An 18,897-nucleotide genomic window follows, 5' to 3' on the forward strand; every position below is an offset into this window, starting at 1 on the left:
TCATAATGCCTGTCCTGGAGCATGCTCAAGCCCTCTGACCACAGCAAATCAGAGCCTACCATGTCATGATCTTAGCCTCATCAGCTGGCATTGGTTCTTCTCTGCCAGCCCCATATCCCTCCATTCACCAAGTATTTCAACACTTCACCCCACCCCCAATTCACCAGTTACCATCCATTAGCAGCAGCCATGGTGGACAACTGTCTTTTGACGTCTAACTGGTTAAATGTTTCTCCGTTGGAACTCTTCAGTGGTATCCTTTTGCCTTTGGATCAAAACTTTAAAAATATTTATTTTTTCATCTTTTAACCCTGTCCCATGTGTTCCGTGTATAGACACGATGACTGCCTTCCCTCATTCCTCAAATGGGCCGTGCTTCCTCTTGTGTGTTCTCACGAGACTGCTCTTCTACCATAGGCTCCGAGCCACTCTCAGCTTCTTGCTACTGCTACTAGCTACCTTCACTGCTACTGTCATGTGCTCGTCTCAGTTTCCATTTGCTCAACGGAGCCCTTTTAGCTCTGGAATGGTGACTTTCCTACACATTTCTGTGACTGTGCAGGTTGCTCTCCCTGGCTTCTTGTATGCCGCTAGCCTGAGTATATGGGCCCTTCCTTCCATTCTAGACCACGTGGGTTCACTTCATCTCATTATGAATTAGCCTGAAACAAAAGAGAAAGAACCCCACACACCACAGTTGTTCATGTCCATGCTGCACAAACTTCTTTGACTGTGGAGACATTCCATGCATTACTAATTGCCTTATTGTCACTTGACAAAGTCAGGGATGAAATAAGATGTGAGCTCTCCTTTAAGGGACAGTGTTGTGTGCAGTGGGAAGAGGAACTGCCTTTAGGAAGTGTCTGGAAACCCTTATAGGGTTTCTCCTCTCTTTTGGGATGGGAATATCATTGATTGATAGATTTCTGTATCTCTCTGGAGCATCAGCAACTCAACAGGAACCATACAACAGGTTTTCCACAGGAGATGTATATGTATATGATGTATATGTATATGTATATGTATATGTATATGTATATGTAGATGTAGATGTAGATGTAGATGTAGACGTAGACGTAGATGTAGATGATATAGATTTAGATGATGTAGATGTAGATGATGTAGATGTAGATGATTATGTATATGTGTATGTGTATGTGTGTGTGTATATGTAGTATATGATGTATATGTATATGCACATGCACATGCATATGTATATACACCATAAGCCAAACTCTGAGTTGCAAAAGTGACAGCTCCTGTTCTTACCTTAGAAACCCTCACCCATCCTTCAGTTTTATAAGAATCATACGAATAAAATATGAAGAGTTAAAAGACTGGAGAAATCACTCAGGCTGATCTTATGAGGGATGGCACACGACGGCACTGGAAAGGGTCCCCATGTCAGCATCAAGGGAAATGCAGCATCGACATGTTCCAGGTGACCCTGTCATCTCCACGAGAACCCCATGCTCCTTTTTCGGTCATGCCTTCCTCGATGTCTTGCAAAGTCTTATACAACCATGCATTCAACTCTCCCCTCCCATCTCCGACCAACCATCTGCACACGTCTTTATTGATAGACATTGTGTGGCAGCCAATCTCTTCCTTTCACTTCCTTGTTAATTCACAGACTTAATGGTTGAAGCTCAGTTGCAAATAGTCACACTGCACTATAGGAGGAGCTGCAGGAACAAGCAAACACAGGATGCTTGCGTTACCACAGCCATCCATTCTGTTGTGTGCACACAGATATATGTGCTGCCTGTCCTGGATGCCTTCTGTTCTTTTAAGACCTTTACATCCATGCCTGAGAATATTTGTAAATACTCCAGGGACTGAGCGGGCTCATGGGTGAGCCCTTTCCCTGTGCCAAATACTTGGTAGGCCTTTGCCAAGCTGACCTAACAAGCCCCTGGCCTGAGACAAGGGGACAATGGGGAGTGCCACATTATTTATGACAGTCTCTCTTTGTATTGTGAGTGACCTCTGTATGCTGCTTCTGAAGGTGGAGCTGATCTGCTAAGAAGTCAGGAAGTCATGTGGGTATGTGACAGGGGGATTGGTGGGTGGGTGGGGGTTAAATGCTGAGTATGAGGAGACATCAGGGTGAGCTAGACAGGTGCAGCTCTTGAGGCCACTTGTAGTGGTAAGTGTGACATGTGACTCACCCTCAGGAGATGGACATCCTGTTGTTTGCTTTCTCATTGAGAGGTTTGTCTCTGAACAAGGGCAGAGATGACATTAAAAACACACTGGCTGTGTGTCTTGCTCCCTGAGTTTGTCAAGGGCACAAGCAGATCCTTTTCCTTCACTCCTGCTTCTGAACTGAGACCAAGGAGCGAGCACATGGCCTGTTATCTGTGTGACTGGAGCATATATCTTACAGTCAAGAGTCTGAGATGGCTATGCTATTGACCCCCCCGCCCCCCGGGACCATAGACTGATCCACAGGCTTCTCCAGTCCAAGGGGAGCTTGAAACTTGGCAAACCGCTCACTTTTAAGGATGAAGACAGAGGACTGAGGTCCCACCCTCTGCCTCAATGGATCCTTGCTACTAGCCTACCTAGCTCTGGCTGTCCAGGGAGTGGTGACATGTGGGGCAAGAGGCCAGACATGCAGAAATCCCATCACCACATAGATCAACATCACTGAGGGAAACAAACATATTTTTCTGTGTTTTTGTCCAAATCAACCACAGCCCAGGTAGGGCATGACTGCTCAGTGGGCATGAGCCACTGGCAGGACAGCTCTGCTGCCCCCTGAAGCTCCTCCTTCTATACACCATTGGCTCCTTAGGGCATGCTCCTAGGGCTGTGGTGGGCAAGGTGGGATCAGTGCCCTCAGAAGGCTCCAAAGGAAACAAATTGCACAAGACCCAACTCATCTCCAAGGAGGTTGTCTTCAAGGCTACAAAGCTGTTCCATTCCCTGCTTGTGCACAGCCGTGTTATCTTATTTTTTGTTTGTTTGTTTTTCCGAGACAGGGTTTCTCTGTATAGCCCTGGCTGTCCTGGAACTCACTCTGTAATCCAGGCTGGCTTCGAACTCAAATCTGCCTGCCTCTGCCTCCCAAGTGCTGGGATCACAGGCGTGCACCACCACCGCCGGACTAGCTGTGTTATCTTGAAGAAATCCTAAGGGGTGTCCAGCAGACATATGTGGGTGGTGAAGGGGCTCAGCCTCAGCTGGAGGTTGGAGGGATGCTGACATCTTCACAGGCTTGTTGCTTCTAGAGAATTCCACTCAGAACAGGAATGAAGGTAAAGCTCCTTCTCCCTCCTTCATCCCTTCCTTCTCCCTCTGCCTTTCTCTTTCTGGCCTTCTCTCTCTGCTTCCATGCACCCTCCTCCCCCCTCCTTCTCCCTCCTCCTCCCCCTCCCCTCCCTCCTCCTCTCTCCTCCTCCCTCCTCCTGGAACAATGTCTCCACCAGGACTTCCTGAGAAAACATCTTAGTCAGAAATCACTCTACACCACCATCAGCCCAGCCCAGTTCTGACATACCCATATCTCATGGGCAGCCACCCCCATGTATATCTATCACTTTCGGCCCCCAAAAGACTTCCTGTCCATTCTACTGTCGGAGGCCTTAGCTGACAGCCCTTCTTGGTGAGGGTTCTTGACAATTGCCCTGGAAAGGAAAACAGCCCCCACTCAGTGGAAACTATGTGACATTTGGGGCCAGGCCGGTCTGGGCTCAGCTCCCAGATCTGCCACTTCATACCTGCCTGCCTCTTGGAGTTTGAGCCTCCTCATTTGTGAAATAAACAACTGGAGGATGACAAACAGTGCCCTTCTTGGGAATTGCTTTGAAACTAAGTGACTTAATGTCCTCGCATGCAACTTAACTACAAGACTCAACAAAGCATGAAGACAGAGAGGTTGAAAGCTTTGGAAGACTTTACCCATAGCCTGATTTTCTGTACCCTTTTGATCTGATAAACAGTGGGGCTTCTCCAAGACTCTGAAATTACTGAAACCACTGACATAGCCTCCCCTAGGGCCACCTTTGCCCCAGCCTGCCTCCCTGTCTTCCTGATGTTAGCTGTGTATTAAGGAACTATTAACACCCCACAATGGCCTACTAGACTGGCCCTGGTATGAACTGCTTGTGTGTGCAGGCTGTGTCTATGTGGCCATAGAATATATGGCACAGACATAAGTTCTCAGGACTCGAGAACCTGGCTGGCTCCCGCTTCTTACGATCTCTGATCTCTGTCATGGATCCTCCCTGTAAGCAACTCAAGATACCTTTGTCATTTTAGACTTTGCAGCTTTCCAGAAATTTTGTGTGGAATTCCATGTGCCATCTTGGTGTTGCTCGAGCCTGCTTCTCTGTGGGTACCACTCAAGGCTGCTGGATATAAGCATCAGGTTTAACAAGAAAAGGCACTCAAAGAATAATGGCTGAGTTTAGAAAACTAGAGAGCATCCCAGTTTTCTAAAACAGGACCCACATCCCCACAGTAGTCAGGTCACAGCTAAATTCCCTCTGCAGAAAGTGTTCCATCTCTATGGCTTCTATCAAGGTCTTAGCCCCAAACCTTGTTGCCATTTGACATAGAGCTTTGATTTTTTTTCCATGTTGTTGCATGGCTTGCTTAAGAGTCATAGCCAAAGCTGGATCACTAACTAACTCTTCTGCTAACTCTTCTTAGGTCAGACAGCAGAGAGAGAGAGCCCCTTTGGTTTCATAGTTCACATAGTGGGGGGGGGGGGGGGCTCCCACAGAAGGCAGGTGCTCAAAAGGTTAAAGTGTGTGAACAAATCCCATCCACTTGAACTCAGCTTAAGATGTTGTTAGAGGATTAAAAGCCAGAAGACACCAATGTGGCAGGAGCTGTATACTGGAGGTTTGAGTAGGTTAACTCCCCAGTTGGCCTGTAGGGGGACTAGGGACACAGAATCCATGGGACATCTCTATCAGAGTCCTTCCTGCTCAATCATTAGTCACAGAACATTAGATATCAGAGATGGATGTCTGTATGGTGTAGCATGTCCTTCATGTCAAGGCCAAGAGCATTCTGGGAAAGGGGAACAAAGGCCATGGGCATGTCAGTCTGGGACAGGGCAAGGAGGTGACAGAAAAGCTTACAGGAGAAGTCCCTGGGGGCTGAGTTTGTTGCCATTCTAAGGCGTAGAGAGAATACCCTACGCCAGAGGACATCATGAACTCTCCTTTCTGAAAGGTACCTCTAAGGAACCAGCTAATGGGACAACAGTGTAGACCCTCCCAAGCCTCCAGCCTAAAAATGGGCTGAGTACCTATGTGATAAATGTCCTCGTATTCAGCGGGGCCACCAGCCTGCTGGGCAGCCTGTGACAAGCTCTTTACTCTCTGTGAAGTGTATCTGAGTTTCTGCAGAAGAGATGATGACAGCACACACTTGAATGGACAGAGTGAACATCTGAAGAATTGTTACTGGTGATGGGCTTTGACCTAGCTCTTCCCGCCTGTCCAAGCCATGTTGACACATGCAGTTGGCTACCATGTTGATTCTGCCTCCATTAGCTTGTTTCATGCTTCCGACTCTCTTTTTGCCTCCATTTTAGAAAAGGAAACTTAGGCTCAGAGATTTCACATGGCTAGTGGATAGTTGGACTTGGTTTTAACCTGTGGGTCTGGGTGAATAGTAGATTAGTGGGGGGGGGGGAAGGATGATTCTTGGGTCTAGTTATGGAGCAAATCAGCAGGGCCTGGCTGGGAATCTTTTGGATTGAACAGTTTATATGAGGAATTCAGATGTCTTCCAGTGCCCCAGGGCCAGGAGGCCATATCCATTTTCATTGGAATTCTGTATACACTCGGACCCCTGGGCATTGTGGCTGGAAATCTCTAGGAAAACTCTTTGTGATTCCCTGGGGTGCCCTCTAGTTTCACCTCTAATCAAAACTTACCAATGAAGCAAACAAGCAAAAAAAAAATCAAAAAATTAAAAATTGCCTGCCTGTCAACTTGCCAAGAGTCCAATTAGTCCAAACCAGCCCTTACCATCCGTCCAAGGCAGGCTGAGTGCACGCTGGAGGAAGCGTGATAAGAAAGCCCAGCCTCACAGGACTTTTAGCTGGCAGAGGAGAGGGGCCTGGAACAGTAGCAGGCGGGTTCCAATTCCCTGCTCAGTTCCCACCGGTCAATGTCAGTTCCTCCTCTGAAGTGCTCCGCTCTTCCTGACCCACCCATTCGTGTAATTACCTTGGGGACTTGGCTGAAAAGTTATCTCCTGCCAGACGCCTTTCCCACCCAGCCTGTTAGATCTGATGCGCTGGACGGTGCCCTCATTTCCCATGCTTTCAGTGCGAGCTGCGTGGGCCGTCAGCTACTGAGGGTACCCGGGGTGAGCTGTGTGTGACCCCTGGGCCTCTAATGCTCAGTATTTGCTGCAGTAATGGGAACAGTTAATGCTCCTGTCATCCAATTTGGATGTTGGGACCCTTGGCCCCCCAACTCAAACATACAACTGGAGAGCTGATGATAATGTTTTTGTTTAATTTCAATTGAAATAGCTACGTAGGGCTGATGTGGAGCACAATTATAAAACAAACTGGTGATGGTAAAGACAAGATCATAATGGAGTCTTTGGGGCTGCAATTGAAGTCTGTGTGAGGCTGGCCGAGGTACCCAAAGCAGGCTAATCCACTTCTGTGCTGGCCACAATCTTGGTTATTGAGGGGAAACAGAAACAAAGTGGTTCTGGACTCAGCTGGGTTGAAATTCCAGCATCTCCCACTTGCTAATACCTGGATTTACAAATGGGAAGTGTGGGGTTGAGGCAGGGCAGAGGTGAGGGAAGGTGAACCAGAGGCAAGTTCAAGATCCGGCCGGTCTCTCATAAGCATGCAGGCCAGGGTCCACACATCTCTCTCAATCAGGTTGTTTTTGCTAAGGGCTGAATTCCAGGTGCACTTCCTGTGTAGAGTGTCCTCTTGTCTTGTTCACTGGTGTACACGCTTGAGAAGGAAATCACTTTTTCTTAAAAAAAAAAAAATCCCATTTGGTTATATTTCTCCCTATTGAAAATTGACCAAGACATGGAAAATGACACAGAAGAAACCATACATCCAACCATATATAACCACATTGTACAATTCCTTTTCCAACCTTTGTATTCTTGGACTTCCAGTTGGTGTCTGGAGTCCACAAATTTCTCTTCAGAGGTACATATTGCCATTTGTCCGCCCAACACTGGTTTGTTCCTTGTGCTTACAAACACCAGGTTTTGCTCTGGGAATCAGTGGGTTTAGTTAAAAGCTGACTTACCAGCTTGCTTGGAGGGGCTGGCCTGAGGTGCAACAGGAAGTTGTTTGGTGAACCCTGCAGCCCTAGACTATGGTCATGGAGCGTTTCTAGAACTTTGGAGGTTCTGCTGGAGTTACAGCAGCATCGATTCTGAAGCTGCAACTATTTAAAAGATACAGGGGGAAAGATGAAAGAAATCCAGGCCCTTGCTGCCAAAGCAATCTTTTACCATCTACCTCCAAATCCTTTTATGACAGAAATTTTTTTTCAACCTTATTTAGCTTCTCCTTGATGTAGGCTCTCTCACCAGTAACCACTGAACTTATGCTAATGGATGCATTCTCATAACTCCTCTGCCTGTCTGATTTTCATCTTGTCTATCTTACCAGTATCCTGGGTAAATGAGTGCATGAGTGCATGAGTGTGTGTGTGTGTGTGTGTGTGTGTGTGTGAAATGCAATTATTGCATACTGTTGGGAAAACAACAGCAACAACAACAACAACAACACCAGCAACAACAAGAAGAACCAAAAGTACAGAGCAAAGCAATATGTCAGTCCTGTGAGTTCAGAGGAAATGACAGGTGGGTCTCCCAGGAGTCCCTACATTCTGGTTCATGTTTCTGTGTATCATAGTAATGGCTGCAAACCTTCCACAGCCCTCTCACTCATTGGAGGAGACACAGCATACCTCCTGCCTCCGGTCCAGTCTTCCACCCTCTGCACGCATAGTCTTCCTTTATCCTAGGTAGCTTGCATTTGGTGGCTTGGGATCTCAGAACCTGTTTCTCTGCAGGAGCCTTCTCACTGCCATTGAAGTATGTGCGAATCACTCTCATTTCAGTTGTTACCATGGAAATAAGACTTGGCCAAGCAAAAGTGGTCGTCTCCAACACTGTGGCCCTTTTAAGTGTTTCTATACACCTGGCTGTGTTATCGTACTTACACACATTCATGAAAAAGAAAGAGTAAGAATACGACTCTGATCTCATGGGATGCCCTGACAAGCAAAATAGAAAACCATTGTGTTTCAAGTCTAGAAGAAAGCAGGCATGAGCATCTTGCTAGCCTTGTGGACACAGAAAATTCCAAAGCAAAATAGAATAAAGGAACAAACACCAGTTAAATGAGTTTATGAAATTTAAAAAGTATGTGTTAAAAGGTATCACTAGAAAAGCTGAGGTCCGGGGGTGTAGCCAAGCGGTAGAAAGTTTGCTTAGTGGGTATGGAAACATGAGTTCTTACCACAGGATAGGGGCATGGGGGCTAAATGAGTATAGACTGTAAGAAAATAACCAGAACTCAAACCACTAGTAAATGTTATGTTTCATATTACTTAAAGGACTCTTATGTGTCATGGGACAGGTAATCAAAAACAAAAAGTGTTCTCTCTGATTCCTGTCCACAGTGATGTAAATGATTTTCTTTCTCCACATGCTTCTGCCATGACAATATCCAAAACACGGGGCCCAGATCCCTGCCATGAGTCCCTCAGACAAGGACTGTAATCTGTAAACTGCCATAATCCCTTTCTTCAAGTTGGTTTGGGGCAGCGTTTCGTTACAATAATAGAGAAACCTCGAACAGCATCCGTGTTACATTCTGGCAAAGAATTTGAGTGCACCTGGTCTGTGTTCTAAAGAACTAAGCTGGAATGAATGAAAACAAACAAAATAATGTACTAATTGATTTGAGAAAGCGAATTCTGACCCAGCAATGTATTTGGGCTGTGGCACGGTTACTGCTGGCTGCTTTTGGTAAGGTTTGCAGTAAGGCTCAAGAGTAAAATGAGGAGGAGGAGTGGGAAGGTGTGAACACTTGTAATAGGCTGTAGAAATTGAGGTGTGTCATTACTGAGAGGCTGTGTGATTTGCATGTCAATAGAAAGGTGCCTGGAAGGAATTTTAGGGTTTTATGAGAGAACCTCTTTGGCTGCAACTTTAAACACAATCCATTTTCTTTTTTTCTGGCCAAACTCCCTTTTTACATTTTCCTGGTCTCACCTGCAGCTTTAGATCCTCCTTTCAAGTGGATGACAGGATCTGTTTGTTGATGGCTATAGGGTAGCGGTCCCGGCAGCTAGATGCTCACACCAGGGCCTATTTTTAGTGCCAGGGGCCACCTTCAGACCCCTCCACCATGCCACCAGAGGAGAATCTCCCATCTGATCATGGAAATCCTGCCCTGGAAAAGCTCCCTGTCCATTAAGTCAAAGGCTGCGGAGTGGCGATCCTAACTGTATTTGCAACTCTCCTATTCAGTGCACCGTGGCCCCAGAAGTGATACTCCACCATGTTTGTGGTCCTGCCTACTGAAGTTCAGAGGGAAGGCTGAAGAGCATGGGGATATTGTGTGTCTTGTTCACATTCTGTCAAGTACAAATCCATGTAGTGCTCTGCCTAGATAGCCTCTGCCTCTGCTGCCTCTGCCGCCTCTGCTGCCTCTGCCTCTGCTGCCTCTGCCGCCTCTGCCGCCTCTGCCGCCTCTGCTGCCTCTGCCTCTGCCGCCTCTGCCGCCTCTGCCGCCTCTGCCGCCTCTGCCGCCTCTGCTGCCTCTGCTGCCTCTGCCTCTGCCTCTGCTGCCTCTGCCTCTGCTGCCTCTGCCTCTGCTGCCTCTGCTGCCTCTGCTGCCTCTGCTGCCTCTGCTGCCTCTGCTGCCTCTGCTGCCTCTGCTGCCTCTGCTGCCTCTGCTGCCTCTGCTGCCTCTGCTGCCTCTGCCTCTGCTGCCTCTGCCTCTGCTGCCTCTGCCTCTGCTGCCTCTGCTGCCTCTGCTGCCTCTGCCTCTGCTGCCTCTGCTGCCTCTGCCGCCTCTGCCTCTGGTTTCTTGTTCCATTCTCTGTTTTTCTGTCTTCCAGCCAGTACTTCCTGGTGCCTTCACTTTCTGGGAACTCTGAACTCTCTTCTGAAGGGCCTTGCATATTCTCTCTCTCTCTCTCTCTCTCTCTCTCTCTCTCTCTCTCTCTCTCTCTCTCTCTCTCTCTCTCCTCTCAGATGCCACTTTTCCTCATCCTGTCTATTTTGAAGCCAGGCAGAGGCCTTCCTGGAGGGCTATGTTGACTCTGTTAGGCTGGCTAGAGATGGAGTCCCACTCCACAGTACTCTCACTTTGCATGATATCCCACCACTGGATCCTTATGTCTCCTACTGCACTGCCACCTTCTCAGGCCAAGAGACCGGATCTAATGTCAGTCACCATTTTATCTCTTGCGCCCAGGACATTGTCTGGTACCTAGTGGGGCACGAGGAGCACATGTTGAATACGTGGATTGGCATTCTGCCTACTTAGCTGTGCAACAAGAGAGGGGTTCTGTACTATGACTAGATACTCTGCAGTCAACCAGCCGTGGCTGGGTCCTATATAGCCTGTGTGCATCTTGGTGACAAACCCTGTAGGAATATGGGTTGGGTACAGATACTCAGGCTCAAAGATCCCCCAAGTATGAAGACAGACACTTGCATTCCTTGCTTTGGCAGTGAAGACAGTCCCTGTATTCCCTGCTTCGGCAGTACTGTGGGTTGCTATGGCCAGAAGGCAGGATTGCTGGCCACCAAGTGGGGAGTCTATGCGGCCACTGTTTGCTCTGGGGACTTATTGGTCTCTGCTGGACGGCTCCATGGCCAGTGCTTAGCCAACAGTGGACCACCCGGGGAACAGGCACAGGCCTGTTTCCTATTTTCTGGTTGCCACATACCCTGCCCACCTCAGCTGCCTGAGGAAGGCCAGATGCCTGGAAGAAGGCTGGAGGTACTGAGAGGCTTTTCTACTTGGGATTACTCTCCTTGGCACTAACTTTCTGGGAGACACTGGGAGAAGCTGATGTCCAGTGTCATGTGACCTACGAGAGGCCAGAAGCTTCAAAGGAGCTGCCAAATCCTTCATGGAGGGAGGACCACATGCTTGGAAGACAACGAAAGATCAGTGTCTCTCTTGGAACAAGTTAGTGCTCCAAGAAAGCTGTGAGTAAGGGTTCTTCTAGGCCAAGGATGCCGAGAGTCTGATCGCCAAGAGGTTCTAAATCTTTATGGCTAGAAGCAAGGACATACCAATATTTTAACCTGCCAATAGATAGTTCTTCTGCCTGGGTAGAAGTGGAACCTGTCTGAGGAGTAATTTATTTAGGGAAAACACAACAAGCTGGAGAGAGCATGTAAAGGTTGAGCTAAAATCCTATTTCAGAATGGTTAAGTTTGACAGACGGTCACTCAACAGAGTCAGGATGCCACTCTATATAACAGTGTAAACTAGTTGTGGCTCTTTGTCTAAAGGAAGATGGATTTCAGGATGCTGCAAATGGTGGGCTGGCCCTCCACACCGAAGCAGCTGAGGCCGGGGGACTGTGGGGGTGTGTGCAGTTGACAGACCCAGATGTGATGGTGTCTGATATGCTTTTACCCGGTGCCATCTAGGGAAGTTTCTTTGTCAGAAAAAATGTCAGCTAACTTCAGGGAAGCATCCAGAAAAAATGGAGGGAGGGCCCACAGGACTGGAGGAATAATAGACACTTGAGAATCGGAAAGGCAGAAATGAACACGGGCCCTGAGAGTCACAAGCAGATGTCTCTATTTCTGGGGCAGACTGACATTACCAGGGATACAGTCTGCTGTGGCAGGGGTGATATGGTGGATTGGCCTGCTTCATGGTGGTAGAGGATTATGGTAGTGACTGGACATATCGCAGTGGCATACAGGAAGCAGAAATCTTGGGCCAGAGGTTGGCACAGGCTGTTACCCTGCGGGCCCACCTATGTCTGCAAAAGAGACTCTGTCCCTAAAAGGTTGTACAGCCTCCCCAAATAGTGCCTCTATCTCAGGACCAGGTATTCAAACACATGAACCAATTCAAAGCCTAAGTGTAGGCAAAGAGAAATAGTAAGATGACAGGTTCTCTCACCTGTGACTACTGGATAGAACTACTGTATGGGCCAGTCTCGATTCAGCTTTCCTATGGAAAATCAGTCAAGTTTTGTTAAAAAATGCCTTCCTCTTGTACTTTGTGGAAATAGCAGGTAGACAAGTGTTCACATCACCATGGGCTTGCCAATCCTTTGGAATTTTATTAACTGCTCTCCAGGCTCGCTCTTACAGCCCATAATGGAGTAAATGTTTGGACATGTATTTGTTTTTTATAAGCAACTTTATAAGTACACAACTTGGATTTCATGCCAGGTTTTAAGATAGGCATTTGTATGGTGTGCACAAGTGTGTGGTCATATGTGCATTGGTACCCATGAGGGCCAGAGGTCAATGTTGAGTACCCTTCCTGCTTCCTTTTTTTTTTTTTTTTTTTTTTTTGAGGTAAGGCCTCTCTCTGGGCCCTGGATCTAGCCTATTAGGCTAGGCTGCTGGACAACAGGCCCCGAGAGTCTTCTGTGCCTATCTTCTCTGCACTGAGGTTACAAGCACATGCTATTCTGCCTGGCACTAACCGAGCCATCTCCCCAGCCCCAGACACCACACACTTTATCTACTGGTGACATTAAGTCAGCAGTCAATTGTGTCCACACTAATAGTGTATAGTGTGCAGATTGGCTATTCCTTATTTGGATGACAAAAACTAAGATTTGGTTTAAGTTTCAATCGGTTTGTAAACTGATATCACATGGAAGCCCATTGGTGGTTGACTTTAGTCACAGCTCCATTTTGTGAAATGCTATTAGACCTCTTCCTCTTTTTCTTTCTCCTCCTCCTCTTCCTCCTCCTCTTCCTCTTCTTCCTCCTCCTCTTCTTCCTCCTCCTCCTCCTCCTTCTTCTTCCTCCTCCTCTTTCCTCCTCCTATTCCTCCTCCTCTTCCTCCTCCTTCTTCCTCCTCCTCCTTCTCCTCCTCCTTCATCTGTCTGACTTTGACTTCCATTGGGCATTAGGCTTAGGATTATTTTAGAGACATTCTCTTTCTAGTAATGGATAGATTGCTACTAGGGGTCCCATAAACACATCATTCCAGTATGGCCTATGGACAAAAGCAGACAAAAAGAGTTTCTATTTTTCAGTGCACACTTAAAAATATGTATTTTACATATTATTTATTTATTTTTAAATTTTTTCCAGGAAAAGACTTGAATGGGGTCTTGTTTCTGTCGCTAACTGACCACTATGTTGATGGGTGGAACCCTGTGGCTCATTCTGGACTATTACCCCAGTTCTGTGCTGATGAAGGGTGTGTGTCTGGGGGAGGGATTACAAGGGGCTGGATGACATGAATCTTGGTGGTGTTAAGTCTGTCAGAACCATGTGACATGGATGTGGTCCTTTCCCAATGTAAAGGGCTTCTGGGAAAACTAAAATAGGTATCTGTGTCACTCATAATTGTGTACCCCTGAATTCCAGATTTGGACAAAAATCATGTAAATAAACTCATTAGTTCTCTCAAATCGAAAGAGAAGGAAACAAAAAGCTGTAGAATTTTTCAGTGCATAGATAGAACCCAGCCAGGAGGAAACCCATCTTGACCCCAGAAACATTCGTGCAGTAGAGAAGTAGTTGGACGAAGAAGTGGTGACAACACAGCATGGAGGGTGTCATTGAGTAAGTCAGAATGGGGGTGTCTGGGAGCAGTGACGGGGGCTTCTATCACAGATTGGGAATATTGGGAATATTCCATCAGTGAGAGGGAATATCAAAGTTAAGATCTAACATCTAGGTATAGCCTAGTAAGATAGTGCAAGACAACAAGCAAGCTCCCACAATTCCAAGCTCCCACAATTCCAAGCTCCCACAATTCCAGGCTCCCCCACCTTTGTGATTTCTTCCTCTTTATGTCTTAGTCTCACAGCTGTCACTGTGTTTGGTCTGTGGGTGGCCTTCCAGTGATTTAGGGACCCCGACTCTACAAGGACACGGTGTCCTTCAGTTGTTAATGAGGATACAAAGAGAAGAAAAACACTCTACTTGACTTCTCTGACCACTCCCACTCATATTCCTGGATGGGTTTTCAGTCCCAGGGCTACCAGGGGACTTGGCACCATGTCTGGGCCTGGAAGATCTGGAATCCCATTCTAAACCCGCAAGCGGTGTTGTGTTGTGGCCTTTCTAAAGCCACTGTGCCATCTGAGACCTCTGTACCTACTCTGCCCATAGCCTCTCCTCCATCTGGACACACACTCTTTTCTTCCATGCTCCCAAGCACTGAAAAGTCTGTGTGCTTCTCAGTCCACAGTCCAGCCCCGCCCGGCTCTGGCACTTAGTTAACCAGTCAGATTCTTCACTGTGTTTTTCTTCCATCAACAGTTTTGTGCTATCAGCGCCAGCTACCACTGGGAAGTCCATCCCATTAAAGTCCAAAGAAGTCACACCTGCTGCACCCAAGCTGTTTATCTCAATAATCCACCCCCTGTCCGAAGTAAAAACAGGGCACTATTTATTTTCCCTCCTGACATCCATAAGGCTGTTAAAAGTCTGAGTGTGCTGGTAGTTTACATGAAGCCAAACCTAATTACATACTAAAGCACTGTAAAAGGAAGACCAGGGCCTCATTAGCTAGGGGCCCATTTTACATTTTTCTCCTCTGACCAAAACTGTTTAAAAATGAGGCGTGCTATCTCCAGCCAGACATAAATTTCAGGGCTGTCAAAATGCCCTCCCTGAATTCCAGTGTTTCTCCTGCCTCTGAATGTTCTGTACGTCTGCCCTGGCTTTAGAAAGGAAACATTTCAGCTCCTTGACATTCCGCCATGTAGATGAAAACCCATGCCTCTCACACACAGAGTAAACCTGAGATGCTGCTCGGGGCTCCTGATTTTTATGTCTTAAGATTCATCCAGAATACTCTGTCTCACATGCTAATGCTTCCGACTGTGTGAACAGAGCATGTCTGATCCCTGACATACGCTTAGTACACACTTGTATTGCTCTTTGAGGATGTTTTCCTGGATTTCTGAGCACTGGGGACACCTGGGCGGCGACACCTACACATATGGTCATAAGTGTCCTTTGATGTGCAACATCTCAGTATCCACCAACACGACTCGAATGTTCATCACCTTCTTGACTTCCCTCTGCCTGACACCAGGAGAGAGCACAAGGCTCCCTCCCATGTCACAAATTGTGCCTGGGGACTTCCCAGCTGCAAAGTGTCTCTTCAAACCCTACTTTCGGCTCTAGCGCCACTTTCTTTGGGCCAGCGCCTGTTCGCCTATCGGCAGTTTTCTCATCTTTGCCAACACTGCTGTTGTTTAGGGCAGATCTACTTCTGGCTGCCCCAGAAAGGGAGCTAGTTTACAGTTGCAGAGTTTAGAAAAGAAATAAGTGTACTCCAGCTTCAAACTGTTTGCCACCAGGTCCTGTAGCAAGTACCCTCCCCAAGACCCCTTTGGACCCCTTTGGGGTCCATCTCTTCTCCTTAATGAGAACCCAACCAGATGAGGAACTGAAGGGTAAAGGAAGCCTTCACCTCTGCCCTCTTCCTTCCTCATTTCCAATCAGGGTGTAGACACAGCTGTCCCTGTTCTCTGTCCCACATGCTAATGCTTCTGACTGAACGGAGCATGTCTGATCCCTGGCATACACACAGTACACACCAGTCACTGGGCTAGGCGCTTCTCACCTAATAACTTACCCGGGCTTTACACTAATACCAGGGGGTAGATTTAGTTGTTATCTTTATCCAGAGACAAGGAAAGCTCCAGAGGAAAGATAGAAGTCAGTCCTCCTGGAAGTGATCCCGTCTGTGCTGATAAACAGCAGGCCATGGGACCACAGACACCAGGCTTGATCCTGACTCCCAGATAGTAGGGTGTGCAGAGGCATTAGTTAAACTAGTAAATTACAGCCAGCGAGTACCAGCTCAGGCTGCATTTCTCTGACCGGGGCGATCCCAGCCTTCATTTGATCAGGGAAATAAGTGCAGGAAGGAAGGCTGAAAAGCACCAGGGCAGCTTGCCCAATTCAAGGTGCCCAGACGGACGTGTCTTCTTGGAGCCTCTAGTTGTACCATTGCCTTGGCTTCTGAAGGTTACTCTGTCTTTCTGCTTTTACCACCTCAGGAGGGGTCACTGAACTGAGTTCCTTGTTTGTGGAGTAAGATTTCGTGGACTTTGAGGTACAGGAGAGGAGCAGCTGATCTGAAGCTTCAGGGCAGGCTAAGGGTTCACTGTGAGACCTGGGGCAAGCGCTTTCAGCTCTCTGGCCTTCATCGGTCCACAGGGAATTTGTTTATTTGCCCCAGTGAGAGGGAGGTTGGTGAGCGCGAGGGGATCACAAAGGAGTAATAAGGAAGTCACAAGCTTCTTGGACAGCTTAAATCCTGGCCTGTGGGAGAACAAGGAGCCAGCAGGTCACTTGATTTATCAAAAACGAACGAACTAACAAACAAAAATGTGTGTGTGTGCATCTGTGTTTGTGTATGTGGTTGTATGTGTGTGTGTTTGTGTATGTATGTATGTGTGTGTATGTGTTTGTGTATTTGTATGTGTGTGCTTGTATGTGTGTCTGTGTGTTTGTATGTATATGTGTGTGTTTGTGTATGCATGTATGTGTCTGTGTGTGTGTCTGTGTGTGTTTGTGTTTGTGTTTGTATGTATGTGTGTTTGTATCTGTGTGTATATGTATGTGTGTGTATGTGTGTGTGTTTGTGTATGTATGTAGGTGTGTGTGTCTGTGTGTGTTTGTGAATGTGTTTGTATGTGTATGTATATGTGTGTATGTGTGTATCTGTGTATGTTTGTATGTGTGTGTGCTTGTGTATGTATGTGTGTATGTGTGTGTCTGTGTGTGTTTGTGTGTGTGTGTGTTTGTGTGTACCCTTGAGTGATGGATGTCAACTATAGTCTCTTACCTGTGAAATAGTGTCACACGCCACAGCCCACATGTGGAAGTCGCAGGACGATGACTTGTAGGAGTGCACTTGCCTTCCTCCATGTGGGTTGCATGCGTTGGTAGCAAGCGCCTCTCCCCACTGAGCCCTCTTGCGGCTCATCAGCTTCTGTGAAAGGAGACTAGCCCCAGAAGCCACTGCCAAGGAGAAAACAGCTCCCAACAAGCGTTTGGCTCCTAGGGCTCAGCCAGGGATGAAGGGTAGCTGTGTTTATGGATGCCACGTCCGTGTGCTAGGTGCTATCAGGCATCCAGAGCACTTAACAGAAGAGAGGACACAGTCCTGTCCCATTGCGTCTTTGTCCTATGCAGAGAGATGCATTAGCATGGTGCCCACAGGCATGAAGGCCTCCTTTTCCATTCAAATGGCCAAGAGTCCCGGTTTCCTGCTAAGTGAGGTCCCTGGAACAAGTCCTTGCACCACCTCCTGGATGGATGTCCTGGGATGCTGCATAGACCACAGTGTCATTACTCAGGAGTCAGTCACCTTGGTTTTTTGGGACAGACTCTCTTACTGGCCTGAAATTAACCAAGTAGGGTAAGCTGGCTGGCCAGCGAGCCCCAGGGATCTGCCTGTCTCTGCTTCTCCATCTCTGGGATTACAAGTCTGCACCCTGTGTCTGGCATTTATGTGGGTGCAGAGATCTAGGTCAGGTCCTCACGGTTGTGTAGCAGGCCCCTTGTCAATCTAACCAGCCCTACAGCTGGTATATTTCACAAATCCCAGTGGCCTCCAGTTTCATCCATGAGGAGGTGTGCCAACATCTCCTTTATTCTTAGGCGTGCATGACATGCCACTGTTTCGGAGACACCGTTTGTCCCTGTGTCCATTGATGATCATTTGTGGCCCTTCCTTGTGGCTACTCTTGCTAATTCTGCTGTCTAAGAGTGTCTAGCTAACATCTTGTGCTAACTTGTTATATATAGTAAAGGTTTCAGAAGAGTGCCTGACCTTAGCTGTATGCTCAGCAAGTGTGCACCCCAACTGTCTCTTACTTATAGGGAAGGAGTCAGTGCTGTGAACGGGTGACATGACACTGGAGGTGGCTCTATTGGTTTCCCTTCCCTTCTCAGTCCCATCCTCCTTCACGGCACATCTCTATGCAGTATGCATCTGTGCATACATCAGATGTGTGGAGGGAGAGTTCCTGTGCTCAGTGGATTTACTTGGTTACCCTCTCTGAAGCCAGAATAGATGAATCAGACGAAGGTTGGCTCCCGTACATCTTTGAGCCCAGGATGAGCACAGAAATACATTCAGAAGGCCCAGAGGCTGGAGTCAAGCTCCTGGGGTAAGATCACGGTCATGTCACCCATTGTTGAGGACCACTGATGACAGGGAAAGCTGAGATAGGCCCCGCTGCATGGGCTGGAAGCTGAGCATCCCTCAACTGGGGAGAAGATGATGTGATTTTTAAGGATCACGTCCACCATTCACAGAAGAGTTAGACATGACTGACAGTTACAGAACATATGTTTAGACTTTCTGGGATGTCAAAGGACATATTAAAAGAATGTTTTAATGTCTTAAGTCTCTCTCTCTCTCTCTCTCTCTCTCTGTGTGTGTGTGTGAGTGTGTGTGTGTGTGTGTGTGAGAGAGAGAGAGAGAGAGAGAGAGAGAGAGAGAGAGAGAAACAGAAACAGAAACAGAGAAAGAGCAGGGAAGCTCTGTATGTGCATGTGTGTGTGTGTGTGTGTGTGTGTGTGTGCAGAGCTAAGAGAACCACCTGAGTCCTTGCCTTCCACTTTGAGCTGGTACCACAGACACACGTGTCTAGCTTTATAGCTTTATGTAGGGTCTGAGAATGGAACTGGGCTCCTCACACTTGCATGACAGACTCTGTACTGACTGAG

The sequence above is a fragment of the Apodemus sylvaticus genome, chromosome 20 (assembly GCF_947179515.1).
Source record: "Apodemus sylvaticus chromosome 20, mApoSyl1.1, whole genome shotgun sequence".
Lineage (NCBI taxonomy): Eukaryota > Metazoa > Chordata > Mammalia > Rodentia > Muridae > Apodemus > Apodemus sylvaticus.